The sequence below is a fragment of the Equus przewalskii genome, chromosome 9 (assembly GCF_037783145.1).
Source record: "Equus przewalskii isolate Varuska chromosome 9, EquPr2, whole genome shotgun sequence".
Lineage (NCBI taxonomy): Eukaryota > Metazoa > Chordata > Mammalia > Perissodactyla > Equidae > Equus > Equus przewalskii.
This window is the reverse complement of record NC_091839.1, coordinates 76,848,476-76,864,272: the sequence shown is the minus strand read 5'-3', so window position 1 is coordinate 76,864,272 and position 15,797 is coordinate 76,848,476. Positions and strand designations below refer to the sequence as shown.

General features: G+C 43.9%; 1 protein-coding gene and 1 pseudogene across 39 annotated transcripts in view; one reads left to right on the top strand and one right to left on the bottom strand.

Moving 5' to 3' along the window:
* The window catches only part of EPB41L2 (erythrocyte membrane protein band 4.1 like 2), a 204,878-nt gene that overhangs the window by 48,113 nt on the left and 140,968 nt on the right, over positions 1 to 15,797 (top strand). For 9 of the 39 annotated variants that reach the window (XM_070557115.1, XM_070557121.1, XM_070557111.1 and 6 more), the window contains exon 2: positions 12,223 to 12,266. The exons of 19 other annotated variants lie outside the window; for them this stretch is intronic. The gene's annotated coding sequence lies outside the window, so the exon portion shown is untranslated. Of the gene's footprint in view, positions 1 to 10,926; positions 11,005 to 12,222; positions 12,267 to 15,797 lie in introns of all 39 variants that reach the window. 11 more of the 39 variants (XM_070557100.1, XM_070557116.1, XM_070557109.1 and 8 more) reach the window with 2 other exon arrangements.
* On the bottom strand, positions 3,909 to 4,085 carry LOC139073744 (U4 spliceosomal RNA; annotated as a pseudogene).

The window sequence follows — 15,797 nt, the reverse complement described above, 5'->3', positions numbered from 1 at the left end:
TGCTTTTATTGTAACCATGGGTTTGGATGGTAATTCATTCTTCTGCTGACTTAAGAGTGCAGGTAAATCTTGGCATCTAAGGCGGGTATTTTTACAGGAACGGGTTGTTTCAGTTAAGTTACTAGAAGCGTGTTTTTTTAATTCACTTGGGCAGTGGGTTCCATCTTGTATTAGAAATACGTTTATAAAATATGTATGAGAAACTACTGGTAGTTGCCTCTCACTAGTACTTCCAGTGTGGGCACCCTCTGACGTCCTTGTGTTGGTTACGTCGTCCCCTCTGCGGAGGGAACCGGCTTAGAGAGGTCAGGGTCATGGAGCTAGAAAATGGTTGGAGCCGGCTGGGATTTGGAGTCTGGTCTCTGTGTTTCTAAGTATTTCAAAATAGTTACTGTTTCAGATGTTCATTTTGTAGAATTAAAATCTGTTGAAGATATTTTTTTGGAGGTGGAATGGGCTTGCGTATGTGAAGATAGACTTGGTTTGATTTAGTTTTAACCTTTTAACTAGGCTCTTCTTTTTCACTTGCAGCTTCCGCCAAACCTGAGCATCTGTGTGCTGTACTTATTGTTGCTTAAATGCTCCAGACTTTGCGTGACTTCCTTGGCCTTAATTTTGGTGATTCTCTTCTGTTGGGGATATCTGTTAGATTTCATTAAAATGCAGACAATAGCTGGTTAAGACATAATCTTTTTCCTAGAATTTTGCCCAGTTCATCAGCATCAGTTTCTTCTTTATTGTATATTTAATAAATAGCTTGATGCTCATCATCAGGCACAGTGCTTCTCAACTGGGGTGGGGGCGGGTGGCTGATCTTTGTCTCTTGGGGTACACTGGCAATGTCTGGAGATAGTTTTGATTGCCACGACTTGAGGGTGAGCTACTGGCATCTAGTGCGCGGAGGCCAGGGATGCTGCTGACCATCGTACAATGCAGAGGACAGCTCCTCACCAGAGAGACCTGTCTGACCAAAATGCTGTTAGTGCAGAGGTGGAAGAACCCCCATCTAGCTAAGATAGGGCATGGACCAAATCTAATCAATTAGAAACTGTTTCTGTCTTCCTGAGATTTTTTCTTTACAAAACACCTCACTGGTAAATAGGCGAGTTTTTATTCTCTATTCTACAGGTGGAGGAAGAGGGTTATCCACCTGTCTGCTCACCAGCCCTAAGCCAAATAACGCAAGTTGACCTTACGCTGGATTCTATTTTTCAGCTGCCTCCTGCCTTCATCCTCTGTCCCGACTTAGAAGAGATCACATCTTAAACTGTTACCTACCGTCATCTTAGCCACCATCAGAGTGGTACATGAACTACCTTGGCCTGGGGTGGGAGAGAAGCAAAAGAACGAGAGAGATACCCACCCAGGTTTTGACTGGGATGGAGATTGGTCCTAGTGTGCCTCCCCTAATTATACTGAGTAGCAGAGGATGCAGTGTGAGTGATACACGTAGGTGCACGCTTATCAGCAGAGTCAAGTGTTGATTCGCTTTGTACAATGAAAACTGAAATACAGTGGATAAATGGAATTTTTAAATAACCTTAAAAAGGGGAAATCTCAAGGTCCAGTATCTCTCAAATAGCTACCATGGAGGCCGGCCCCATGGCCGAGTGGTTAAGTTCACGTACTCTGCTTTGGCGGCCCAGGGTTTGGCAGGTTCGGATGCAGGGTGGAGACTTAGCACTGCTCGTCAGGCCACGCTGAGGCGGCGTCCCACATGCCACAGCTAGAAGGACCCACAACTAAAATATACAACTAGCATACCGGGGGCGCTTTGGGGAGAAAAAGGAAAAATAAAATCTTAAAAAATAGCTACCATGTTAGTAGGGAAATTGATTTACTTTTGCATCTTATTAACTTGTGAGTTCTTGGGCCTAAACTTTGTGATTTTTGATCAAAGGTTGAAAGTTGAAAGGAGCAACTTGTAGTGGTGTCTTGATGCCTTTGCACCTTCTTGGGGTTCTGTGCCTCCTTTCTTTGCTTCCTTCATCCTTCAGAGATGGCTCTGGTTTTACCTCACTTCCTTCTCTGCTCTTATGCCTTTTTGCACATTGTTTTATGTAGGTATTTCTCAGAGTGAATTGTCGTCATTGGCTTCCTCCCTGTGTCCCTTACTAGGTTATGATGTCCTAGCACAGTGCTGGGTACATAGTGGCCATTCCCTAAATGTTGAGTGGCTGAATGGTGGAGGAGGAGAAGCTGATATCTTGGCAGTCTTAGAACTAGGTAATAGAAAGTGTTGGGTAGGGTGTTTGAAAGTCAGGATGCTGAGAAGGAGCCTGAGTGAGTGAAGGTAGGAACTGCCACGTTAGCATGAACATATTGGTGTGGTTTGCGCTGTGCACCTTTGTTTTGTCTTGGCAGTCTGGGTGACTGAGGCTGGTAGGCTGGGTCACGGCCTTGACCGTATCTGCAGGTCCAGGTGGTGTTCCTGCCGTCTACCTGAGGTTCCTCCAAGGTAATTATGTTTTTGCTCTGAAGGGCTTCGTAGCCTTTGCATGTTCTGGAATGTAATCTGCCTCTTTGCTGGCATATGTGATGTCAATCTGGATTTCTCAACTATGTTAGTCGTGTGTTCCCCTCCTCCAGGAGGAACTGAGTTTTACAGTGATAGCAATACCCCGTGATTTCTATCCTGCGGTGATTTCCCGTGGTGCCCTTCTTGGAGCACATGGAGTTCTGGCCTTGACCTTTTATGGCCTGCTTGGGCAGATATGCTTCCTTAGCTTCAGTTCTGCTGGCCCTTGAATTCCAAGAGACACTTCATTTTACTCTGGGGTTTCTTATGTGCATTAGTGTCACCATTAGTGCCCTGGGGTAGAATAACAGCAGCTCCATAATGCGTGTGTTTTGTTTTTCTGTTGAATTACATGAAAGCACTTATTAGACATTTTGATTCAACATAGAGATAATTATGGGAAAAGCTGTTTCTTTCAGCAAAAGGCCCACCAGCAGGGCACCAGAGCTTATCACTGCGGCCATGTCATTAGACTTGTCCCTTGGAAATTGAACACGCCTGATTGCACAGGTGTTTGCATGGTTGAACAGATTATATTTGGACAATAAACTGTGATTCCTGACGGTGCTGAGAGGCGGGGCAGAGTTGCACATGGACTACTTTGGTAAGAGAAGTAAGAGAATATTACCAAACATTTTTGTTAAAGAAGAGAAAACAAGAATATATTTTGAGAATAGATACACTTTTTCTTCTGCTCTTTAATGGTTAAGTACCCTTAAACTTAGTAGTGTTGGAAGTCAGCCTTGTACTGGGCAGATTTTTTTTATGAATGGTTAATAACTTTTGTTTATTTATAACATTGAGTTCGTTCAACAATACCAGGTTTTCCCTGTTGGAGGACAGCTGTAGTTAGATTGCAGTTGAGACCATAACAAGAGCCAATTTCCAGGATCATACGTTTTTTTGGTGTGTAATTAGTTTGCTTTATGTACGGGTGTGAAATTTATGTCCAGGAGAGCGGGGGTGTGCGGCTGACTGGGGAACTGTCGTAGGATCTCTGGAGATCTCTAAGAGTGCAGTTAAAGTTGTGAATTTAAATTGAGACAGGTGTGTTGTAGGTATTTTTATTTGGCTACCTGGGTACAGGTCTGAGGTAAGGTCAGAGTTAGCTGGAAATAGAGCAGATGAATGTGCTAGAGGCTAGCATGGCTGGGAGTTAAGGGTATCATGGTGACCCGTGGCTGCCCAGCCCCTGAGGGAGGGTAGTGAAGACAGGGCAGTGGGAAGGTGGTCGGGGCACAGGCTGCTCAAGGTCAAAGAACTGTTGGAGTTGGGGTTCAAGAGGGATTGAGCTGGAAAGATAGAAGCTAACAGGCTGGGATGCATGCAATTGGGATAATGGTAGGATTATAGGTCTAGGGCAGGAGTTTTCAGGAAATCCTTTAAGAAGGCCATGACTGGCCTTTAGAAGTTGAAGCAACAACAGGAGAGTCAGGCCTCTCTTCTCTATACGGAACCTTTATGTGAATTGACAAAAGAAGCCTCGCCCTTTGGGAAAAGCTTTCAATTAGCAATAATCGCGCCTCGGGTCAGCCTCACTGCTGCCACTCTGCCCCTGTGCAGGGCTTCCCCTTCGGGAGGGGAGAGGACCCTTTTCCAGCTGAGGCTGTCAGTGCCCAGAGCAGGCTTGCTGGCTCAGGGTTGGGTCTGGGTTTGGCACAAGTTGCCTAAGCATAGGGTTTCGCTGGTGGGAGTGGGTCACACGTAGTCATTTGAAAACTTTGTTTCCATTAAGTCTGGGTGTGTTTACTGTGTATTTGTGAACTGGGTTGGGATGTAAGTATTTTCCTCTGGGTCACAGTTGGAAAAATGTGAAAGCCAGTGCTTGGGATGTGAGCGTGGGAGTGAGCAGCTGAGGGGGTGAGGAGGGCCGGGTCACTGGGATTTGCTTTTTAAGTAGGCACACAGTTCTGGGCCTTAGAGAAAGGAGTCGGAGTATACTAATAAAACCATTTGGGGGTTGGCCCGGTGGCGCAGCGGTTAAGTTCGCACATTCCGCTTCTCGGCGGCCCAGGGTTCGCTGGTTCGGATCCCGGGTGCGGACATAGCACTGCTTGGCACTCCATGCTGTGGTAGGCATCCCACATATAAAGTAGAGGAAGATGGGCACGGATGTTAGCTCAGGGCAGGCTTCCTCAGCGAAGAGAGGAGGATTGGCAGTAGTTAGCTCAGGGCTGATCTTCCTCAAAAAAAAAAAAAAAACCATTTGGATTTGGAATGATTGTACATGGGAAGGTTTGGGATTCAGCCCCTCGCCCCAGTAAAGACTTGAAACATCATGGGTGGTGGGGAAAAGCGTCGCTCACACATTGGTTGAGCTTCTGGCTGATCGCTGGGTCTCTGCAGCTCTTCACTGTGAGACTGAGGGAAACAGATGGCAGAATGCCAGAGTCTGGGTCCTCTCCGAGATCCTGAGGTTCTGTCAAAGCTGGCCAGTAGGAAAGGGGACTTGTGATGTGCTTTGGGTCATAGGGAGAGCTTTCTGTGACTTAGACAGTTATGGATTGACCACAAAACACGTACTCAGCAATAGATAATTGAAAATTAATTTTTAGAGGGTTGAGAAGGTAACACGGCTCTGTAAAAGATCAAGTAGGCACAGTCGTGGGAATTGTGAGATAGAAGTTCTACCTCCCTCCTCCTCCTGTGGTCTTGATGATTAAAAAAAAAAGCATCTGGGTATCTGGGTGTAATTTTGGCCTTGCCTTTAGAGTGTAAGTAAAAGCAGACCAACATATTTGGGCTTTCCTCATCATGTCCCATCGTCACGAGTGGTGAAAGTATGACAGTAAGTGGTAAGGCCTTGTGTGGCTCTCTGGACTGAACTTGGGAGGTGAGGGCTCTGGTTTCCCTTCACAGGGGACCATATTGGTGAGGTGCTGGCAATGGGAGGCAGGAGGCTGCACTCTGGCACTTACAGAGAAGGGACAGGTGAGCAGGGCCTGGTGGAGGGGGTGTGGGGACGCGGGGGACCTGAGTGGAGGCCCATGTCCTAGACTCCTCGAGTGCGGGCTCCCAGAGTGCCCACCTCGGCCCCTTGTGAGGGGCCCAGCCTCCTGCTGCAGGAGCAGGGGGTGGATGGATGGGGATTCTTCACTGACTCCGGTGCGAAGGGCGGGTGGCAGCCAGGGTCATCTCCCGCTGTTCTCCCAGGGAGCAACTGTGTTTTAGTCAGAACTCCTCATTGTGTGTTTCCCTTAGAACTGTTGTTAAAATTTGCAGGTGAGTGTTCAGTGCCTTCAGGTGCGTTACAGATTAATTGGACCTTCTTACGTAGGCTGAGGGAGTTAGTACTCACTTTAATGACTGTTTCTGTGGGGAAAAATCATAATAATAGCATTCATTCATTTACTTTGTGTCTGAAACCATCGTTGTGCGTTATTTTATCTGTATGGATAGCCAGGCCTTCTATTTCCTCCCCTCACCTCACAGAATGAGATCGACTTTACTTTTGTCGTCCCCATCTCATTCCCCTGCTGTGCCCACCCCCTCCCCAGCCTAGTCATCGCTTCCTCTGGGGGTTAGGCTGTATGGATGGTTCTTTTCTTCAAATCAGTGACTCAAAATCAGGCTTTTGGGACACGCATGTCACGAGTCGGGGTCTGCCTACAGACAGGCCTGCAGAACTAGCCTGTTTGGCCCTCCAGATTATAAATAAAGCTTTGCAGCAGCTAAAGTTTGGTCTTCCAAGGATGGTCCTGATGGTGTTTGGTGCTGTGCTCTACAAAAAGTTTCAAGCTGAAAAGTTGCAAGTACGGGGCTTCCCAAGCAGAGCAGTTAGGTGTGACCCTGAGGTTTTCTGGGGCCAGGGAGGCCTGTGTTTTTCTGCTAAATAGCATTGGGTGGGCTAAGGGATTCCAGCCACAGCTGGATTCCAGAGCCAGTTCAGAGCCATGGCTGGCAATGACATCACCTCCAGAGGTGCCAAATGGTTCTGTTTTTCCGATGAGCCTGCCTGTGCTTTTTTTTAAAGACGTTTAAATACTGCTGTGAGATTATGTTTCGAAAATAAGTATGAAATCCAATTCTGGGTGTGTGTGTGTGTGGAGGTGGGGAGATGAAAATACAGTGCTTTTAGAAAACCACACAGCCCCAGAAATTCCAGTTTTAGGTTGCTTGCGTTCAGTCACTCCCAGGAGATTTTTGCGGGGAGGAGGGGGCCCGGAGGAGGGGATTCAGACTAGATGAGAAAAATAGCTGTGGAAAAACAAAGTTGAGGGGTGTCCCCCCTCCCCCTTCCCCCTAACTGAATCCCGGACTGCTGGTGTTTCTAGAGAACTCTCGTTGCGCGAGGCCGAGGAGCTGTGATTTCACATATCAAGCTTGGATTCAAGCAATTGGATCTTTTTATGATGAATTTATATGTTCGTTGAATACAATTTGCAATACAGAGAAACATAAATAATAAAAGCCAGCTTTATTTCCACTTATAGACCTCATTGTTAATATTTTGTTTTTATCCTTGTACCTTACGTTCATAGCATGTGGAATGAATACTTCAGTAAATGCGTATTTGTATACATTTCACAAAGTAGGGCTCATACTGTATGTTTGGTTTTGATGCCTATTTTCATTCAACTTTATGTTGCGTACAGTTTGCCAAATAATTTTTTTAAATGTACAGTTTTAGAACTATGAGGGTCTTTAAGAGAGAATGAGTTCTCCCTCTCTTTATTTCATAGATGAGGAAATTTCATAAAGTGAAGGTAAATGACTTGCTCAAAATGACGGTTACTTTCAGAGCTGGAATTAGAGCCATATGCTTTTCACTCTGCTGTTCTGCTGATGTCACTATTTACTGGGAGCATTTGGGAAGTATTGTCTTCTAGGATAATTAGAGGTCCCTGCCCCAGAGAGTTCAGTCCTTCTACGTATAACTGAGTGTGAAAAAAAGTGGAACACTGAGACTCCCCAGACCCACCTGTGCAGTTAAATTCATTTGCCCCAAGTGCTTCGGAGAAGTTTGAAAACCATTATGATATGGCTGGATTTCTGCTATTTTAGGGTTGACGTGAACCTGAAAGGAATAGAGGTTAAAAATATATGTTTTACGTTTAGCATAAGCTGAAGCATATTTGAAGTTTTTCTTTTCCACCGCATTAAAACCAGTAAATCTCTTAAAACTTTTCCGTGGTTTTGCCAAGCTGTTAATTACCATCTCATATGCCAAATTTCTTCTACTCTGGAATACATTTGCCGTAGGTTGCTGAACTCCTATAGGAGTTCTGAGCTGTATAATTCCTTTTGCAGTTGCTCACACAGTCTTACGGCGTTCCTTCTACGGTTGTCTTGAAATTTGAGCATTTCGTGAATGTCAGCTTTGCACCGGGTTGTGTGTGTTAGTCTGGATGAGGATGTTGTCTTGTCATCCCCTTCCTGCCTCTCTCTCCCCTCCACTTTGCTTGTCTTCCTGGTACTAGGAGAGCACCTTGTAGGGTCTCATGTATTACTCTGACGTGTTAGAAAGGTTCTGAGCACATCAGGGCGAATTAGGAAGCATGGCGTCTTCCCTCGTCTCTGTGCTGGCTCATCTCGGGAATGTCTGCAGAAAAAGCAAGTCTAGAATGATTTGCACATTTTATCTTTTGGTCAACAGCTAGTTAGATGTCCTTTTTGAGGCTGGTGTTACGGATTCAGATAATTTACTGGCACGCAGAGCCTCGGGCTCACCCTCACCCCTGTTTGACCTTTCTCATTCTAGAAGAAACTATGTAAAACAGTTGAAGTGACTTTGATGCGATGGGAGGAATGTCTGAAAAAATAGGTGATGGAGAATCCTCAGTTTTTGTTTTCTTGGAAAAACCCCTCCACAAGAAGTCTTCAGCATATTAAATTCTACATCTTGAAGGCTTACTGACAGTTTTCTTCATTTCTTGGCTTTCTGTATCTTGAGGGAAGAATTGAAGGTGGAATGAGGGGAATGAAGAAATTAATGTTGCAAATCTGAGAGGTAGGGAGTGGGGAAGAAAGGAAGTAACTTAATTGCTTGGGTGTATTTGTAGTGCGGGAAGAAGGAAAGGGTGGAAGAATGGAAAGAGATCGAGAAATAAGCATAAATAGCCAAATATTAGGGTGGGGACAAAAATCTGAATGTCTTTTGGCGAGGTTGATTATACTTCTGGTTCTTTTCCAAACGTTTTTTAAATGATTGAGTGGGTGGGGAAACTCCACTAGAGATGACAGTGTAAGTGCTGGAGAAATATGATGGAAATAGCCTGAGTGGCTAACGTAGGAAGAAACAGAATTAAGAAAATTCTTTTTTTCTTTTTCTGGCAGTGCCCTGCGTTTCTTATAATGCTGTACTTAATTTGTTCCCTAGTGTTGTACTAAAAAGTTTGTTCAGTATAATGTAAAAAGTCTCCTTTTCGATCACTTGCTTACTTTTTTCCCGTCTCTCTATAAGCTACTTGCCTGCCATCTCCCGACTTGTTCATTGCGGAAAAGCGGCAGGACATAGAAGGTGTGGTGCCGAAGGAGACCAATTCCTGGAGCTGTAGAGGAAAGCAGCCACGCCACTGTGTGGACCGAGCACACCTGTGTGATGTGTGTGCACACACGTATGCTTGTTTCCCTTGAAACAGAAGTGCATAGTTGTGATGCACTTGTGCAGAAGTTTCGTGTGTTGCTCGAGTGTGATCTTATTTCTCTTGAGAAATCTTTTTTTATTCATTATATTTAAGTAATAATGGATCTGTATACTCCCTAGGCCTTTCACAATTATTTTCCACTTATTTCTGTTTGGTTCTGGGAAAAGAGTAAAATAATTCAGGAATTAATTTTGTGATTGGAAGAGGAACGCTACTTCCCAAAGATATTTATGTTTACCGTTGGGTTCTAGTATCAGTATTATTTCTTGACCTGGGGCTGGGCCACCTCTGACGTAAGCGTTAGGAACTGAATTGTGTCAGCATTGCCACTTAAGGCGTTTATCCTAATCCACGCGTCCTTGGAGTGTGTTGTGCCAATGAGCAAGGTGCTTGCAGACCAGGCTGCAGGTGTGAGTTCTGAGGAGCTCTGTGATCACCCAGGGAATTCTTACTGGTAAATGTGAGTTGGTGTTTCTTCAGATGCTCTGTTTTGACTGCATGAGGGGTAGTGGTATTTGGGATTGATGATGTCGTTCTCCTAGAATAGAATGACTGTTTGTGGATCCTGTCTCACAGGGGCTGTTATGCAGGCGCAGTAAGTCGGGGGGATGGCTGGTGCGGAACCTGCGGCGGAGCTTGTGGAGATGTGGTCCAGATCTGGGTTGGCCAGGTTTCCTGGGAGCTGAACTTATGTTGTTTTTATATAGATATATCCTAAAAGTTCTGCATAACTGTCACACAGTTATGTTTGAGTGTTCCAGAAGAATAAAATAGTGACTTTCTTGTCTTATGCCTCAGTTCCGGCAGCCACAGCTACCCCTGTCTTGGACAGGCTCCCCTTCACTTTTCTAGCGGTCCTTGTCCCTGCTCTCTGCTGCAGTTCCTGCGCCCTGTGCAGCGTGAAGGGAAGAGGATCCTCCGTGCCTTCCTCTGATCAAGGCTGTGCGGGGAGGAGAGATTATAGTGATGCCTGGAGTTAAAGAAAAACAGCCACTATTGCACATTTTCGTGCCGCTTTTTTTTTTTTAATTGAGTTAATGATAGGTTACAATCTTGTGACATTTCAGTTGTACGTTAATGTTTGTCATTCGTGTTGTAGGTGCACCACTTCACCCTTTGTGCCCACCCCCCACCCCACCTTTCCCCTGGTATCCACTAAACTGTTCTTAGTCCATAATTTAAAATTCCTCATGTGAGTGGAGTCATACACAGATTATCGTTCTCTCGCTGGCTTATTTCACTTAACATAATTCCCTCAAGGTCCATCCATGTTATTGCAAATGGAATGATTTTGTTCTGTTTCACAGCTGAGTAGTATTCCATTGTATATATGTACCACATCTTCTTTATCCATTCGTCTGTTGCTGGGCACTTAGGTTGCTTCCATGTCTTGTCATGCCGCTTTTACACCTGTAGGGAATGGGAAGCTCCAGGTGTGAGGGGCATTGGGAATAGGAGACAGCAAGAGGGAAGGGGTGTGTGCAAGAGTGTATTGAGGGGCAAAGTCGTTCAGAAATGAGAGCTCTTCACCTGGTTGGTTTAACAAGTTAATGCAAATGAAAAACACTGGCAGATGTCCTTTGCCAGGAGGTCAGGTTTCTGCCTTTTCTCAGGATAGTCTAAAAAATATCTCAGTCACTTAGCTCAGTTTAAAGGTTCTTAGATTCTCTAGTATCTGTATTGTAAAGGATTGGCTAAATTATTTTTTCAGGTGCCTCCTGGATCTAAAATTATATGATTCAAGAGGACTGTATATCCCAAAATATATTATTATAGGGCTTATTTCAGAGCCATTTCTATTTTTTTTCTTGCTTTTCATAGAATTTAATGACTTTTTGAAGATAATGACCCTGTAGGTTCATGTTAACCCGTGAGAACCAACCAGACAACGTACGGATGGTAAGTTCCATACTCCTCGCATTTTCCTAATATGAATCGTAAAAGATGGAATGAAATTTTTCATTATAAATGTGCCAAAATCATTTTTGTTTCATTAAAGTGCTGTTTAATTTAATATTAGGCTTACTTTATTGAATTGTTATGGTGATTATCTTGGATAATAGAAAAATACGATTATGATGCCTGGAATTGTTTGAAAAAATAGGTGTGCTGAGTTTCTTTTCATAAAGGGGTTTTCTTGTAACTACATTTCTTTCTCCCTGGATATGCTACGCATAACTTTGTGCAGGGATGTGTGTGTTTTGCTGTGGAGGATACCCAGATGAGTAAGACAGACTTGTTTAGTAGAGTGGGTGAGATGTGGCCACGGGGCCTATGCTGTAGAAAAGGGCTGAGCTCTAGGAGAGAGATGAGGAGTGCTCTGGGCCCCTGGAGGAGGGGAGGATGGCGTGGAGCCAGGAGTAGCAGGCAAGTCTTGGGCAAGGTCATAGCATGGTAGCCGGGCTTTGCCCGGTGGTGGTAGTGATGTTGGACATGCTGCTCGGCTGGCTGACTTGAGAGGCCGGAGGAGTGAGCCTGGAGACGCGAGGTGCTCTTTCACTCTCAACAGTAGAATTCGTCATGGACGGGACTAAGCAGAAAGGCCAGAAAGGGGTCTGGCCAGAGCCAGGAGGACTCTGTGATTCAGGTGGCAGGGTTTGTTTTTTTCCTGCAGTTACTGAGGTTTTCGGAACATATGAATGAGGTGATCAGGACAGGAAATTAGTAGGGTAGAGAGTCAAAGTTAGGGCTCTGACTTTGTCAGGTCTCACAGATAATTTATGAGAAACAAATAATTATGAGAAAAATGTGCCTGTTGACAACTTATTATTTTTTTAAAGATTGGCCCTGAGCTAACATCTGTTGCCAATCTTCTTTTTTTCTTCTTCTCCCCAAAGCCCCCCAGTACATAGTTGTATATAATAGTTGTGGGTCCCTCTGGTTGTACTGTGTGGGATGCCGCCTCAGCGTGGCCTGATGAGCAGTGCCATGTCTGCCCCCGGGATCTGAACCAGCGAAACCCTGGGCCGCCGAAGCAAAGTGCACGAACTTAACCACTTGGCCATGGGGCCGACCCCTGATAACTTATTTACTGGTTTTACTTTAATGAGTGTCTACTGTTGGTAATTATAACTGAAGTTTTTTTGACAATACAGAAGTCATCAAATTGTTTTTTAGGGTACTGTGCACTGAAGATAACCGAGTACATACGCTTCATAAAAGTGAGTAACAATCAGCTTAAGATCCTGAGTATGATCTTCCTCCATCCGGTATATTCAGATATTTATTTTGTAATTAACCTTGGCTCTTGGCATTCTCTCTCTCTCTTTTTTTCTGAAGGCATTTCTTAAGCCTTTCTCTCAACAGTGTTTTGAAAATGTTACTCGGTTGATTAAGAGTGGGTATGTCTTGATTTCCCCTCCGCTCCCCAGTTTATTAAGCTTCTAGTTCCATTTCGGTATGCTATTTTAGGGAAGTTCTTGTCCCTTTTTTTTTTGAGGAAGATTAGCCCTGAGCTAACATCTGCTGCCAATCCTCCTCTTTTTGCTGAGGAAGACTGGCCCTGAGCTAACATCTGTGCCCATCTTCCTCTACTTTCTATGTGGGACGCCTGCCACAGCATGGCTTGCCAAGCGGTGCCCGTGTCCGCACTCGGGATCCGACTCAGCGAACCCTGTGCCGCTGAAGTGGAACGTGTGCACTTAACCGCTGCCCCACCGGGCTGGCCCTTTGTCCCATTTTTGACAGTAGTTTGTCTTTAATCCTTCTGAACATTATTTGATGTTGATAGTCTTGAAATTCCAAGTAAAACTATCTTGGAAAGAAAGTCAAAGTCTCATAGCTAGTAAGTGAAGGAGTTGGAATTGTAACTCAGATCCGCCTGATACTGAGTCATTTTATATCTCTAAGCCTCAGTGTCCTTATCTGTACCATGGAGGCATTGATAGTATGTTTCTCATAGAGTGGTCATGAGAAAGTAGATGAAATGATACATGTCGATTGATCAGCATAGTGCTGGCATAGCTTGTTGTAAGCTGTCTTTTAAACAACGTGAATTATAGAAGCACCGTGTTTAGGCATCTCAAAAACTTAGTTGATTCCATTGTCGAGGTAAGTAATTTTATGTTTTGATTTTTTTAGTTATACTCTTCCTTTTCAAAATGAACATTTGAAATTACCCAATTTTTAAAACGTGAAGCCCTCTTTGACTTTTGTCTGTCATAATGAGTGAAACGTATCCTCAATAGTCTTAATTCTTCCCTACAGGCTATCATTCTACACGTTCAGTTCTGTTCTGTGTTAATTTTTACTGCCTTTCCCCTCTTGAAATGCGATAGTCCTGTCTGCCCTAGTGGAAACATTGTTCCCTTTGTTAGGGCTAAAGAAATTCCTTTGTGGTTCCTTTGAGACATTCTGCAGATGCCATTTTGCAGTTCTGAAAAATATGTCCCTCTCCTTGTGCTGTGTTAAATTGTGTGTGTGTACGGCTTGGAGTTTTAATGTAGTTGTAGTGAAAACTTGACAGTGACACTTCTTAAATGGTAAACCAAAGACAGGCTCACTCTCGACCGAACGCGGGGGTGTGCTCCCTGTCTCTCCGTGGCGCTGTGTGGTCTGAGAGTGGATCCCTCCTGCACTTCCATGTGACCTCAGCGTTTGATGCTTTTTGACTGACTTCATCGGAAACTGTTAAAACAACTTCAGAACGGGAACTCTAAGCCTTTTGTTGATGTGTATTGCTTTTTAAAGCTCTCTTAATTTATATGTTCTTAATAGCATTTTAAGTGGCAAGTATACACTCAAATTTTCTAAGTGGCTTTAATCCTTGCAATAAGAAGAAGTGGGGGCAAAAATCTGTTGGGAAATTGCCCTGATAAAATCCAGGAAATTCCTTTCATTCTTTTAAACCTGGTTAAAATCTAACTTTAAGGCCCCTCATGCAGCAGTGTGTGCGAGCTTGTGCTGCTGACACTCCAGTGGTTTCTTGTGTCTAGTGTAAGCTCAAAGAGGAACAGTCCGAATGTACCTGTGTGTTTTAGCTAAATGTGTACCACGTGGCCCGGTACCAGTTTATGACAACTTTGCTTGCTCTTAGTTGTCCTGTTTTGTACAGCCTTTAAAACTACTGAAGCAGGAGTAGAGAAATAAAGGGAGAAAATGTCACATTTTTTGTTTTAATGGACTTTAAGAAAAAAATTTTTAAATAGATTAATCACGATAACATATTCAGTGAAGAAAACTTGTGATATAGAAAAATACAAATAAAGCAGTAAAGCAAAATTTCCCATTGCCTGCATTCATGAGCAACCATTGTTCCCATTTTGGCTGAGCATTTCCAGTCTTTTCTCTGTGAATTATGTACACATGGGTTAAAACAACAGCATTATCCTTTTAAACCTTCTTTTCTCTTTGCAAAATATGGCAAATATGTCTGTAAATTTTTATGATGGTCGTGCATGTTAATCCATGGGGCATTCATTCATTAGACGGCTTACTCGAAAGTTCTCAATTAGTAGAAAGTGTGTACATTTGTTGCCCAAAGACATACGTGCCAGAAATATGTGTCATCTTAGATGTTTTCCAGGATCCTAAAAGCATAACAAGTCTCTATTAGAGTTTTTAAGAAGCCTTTGAATCAAGTAAAGATGTGGTCACATAAGCCCTGGCCCGTCCTGGACAGCTGGCTGACTGATTTCCCACAAGAGCTGATTCTGCCGTGGCCTGAGCCCGTCATTTGAGGCAGAGGTACACAGGGATTACAGTGTTTATATGTGTCTAGCCCTCAGCTAGGCTTGTTTTATAGGATGATACCAAGTGCTGTGTCATGCCATTCCATCTGTTTCTTTTAAAGATAAATGTACAATTGGTACAGGACAGATGCTGTTACAATAAACTCCATGGCAGAAATAAACCATTTCTCTCTATGGATACTCCTATATAATTAGAGGTCAAAGTGGGAGGAAACCCTCCCCAGGGGATTGGTGGATACTGGGACCAGTCCTTCTTCAGAAGAGAAAAAGTATCTCAAGCCCATTCTCGTTACTCTGGGGTCCAACAGGAAGAATATTTACTTTTGATATATAGATAATAAGGCAGCAAAAACAAATTTCCTTGTTACAACTGTGCTGTTTTGTTGGTTCATTCAACATTTATTGAATTTAGGTGTTCTAGTTTGGTTAACATGGAATTACACGGGATAATGGGAGGAGATAAGAGATTGAGGAGGAGGATGTGAGATACCCAAATTATGGCTGAACCCAAAAGGCTTGACTAGAAGCAGTCGGAATTATTAGAATCATTAAGGTTGACTGTGATGGAAGGAAAAGATCAGGGAGATGGGGACAAACAGGCAGTTAGGTGTGACAGCTAAGTTGATTGTTAGGAGTGCTACCTTTCACCCTTGTTGTCTGATATGTGTGTGTGTACACACACACTTCTATACGTTTAAGTATAGTATATAGATGTGTATATCCTTTTAGTTCAATGTTCATAGGTGCAACCACAGATAGCCCTTCCCTCGCCAAGGGCAGACCATGCAAAGTCCTGTGGATCTACTGCATCTAGAGACAATGTCTTGTCTCATAGAACTCAGTCTGCTGGTGATGTTCCTTCCTCTGCTTTCGTTTTCATCCAGCCCGTAAGTCAGTGGTCAGCTCCATTGTTCAGGTTTCCCCCAGGACAGGACCCTGCCCTGTCCTATTGCATAGGCATAAATCACGTTCTGTAGGTCATGGGTTGTGTGGTTCATGGGA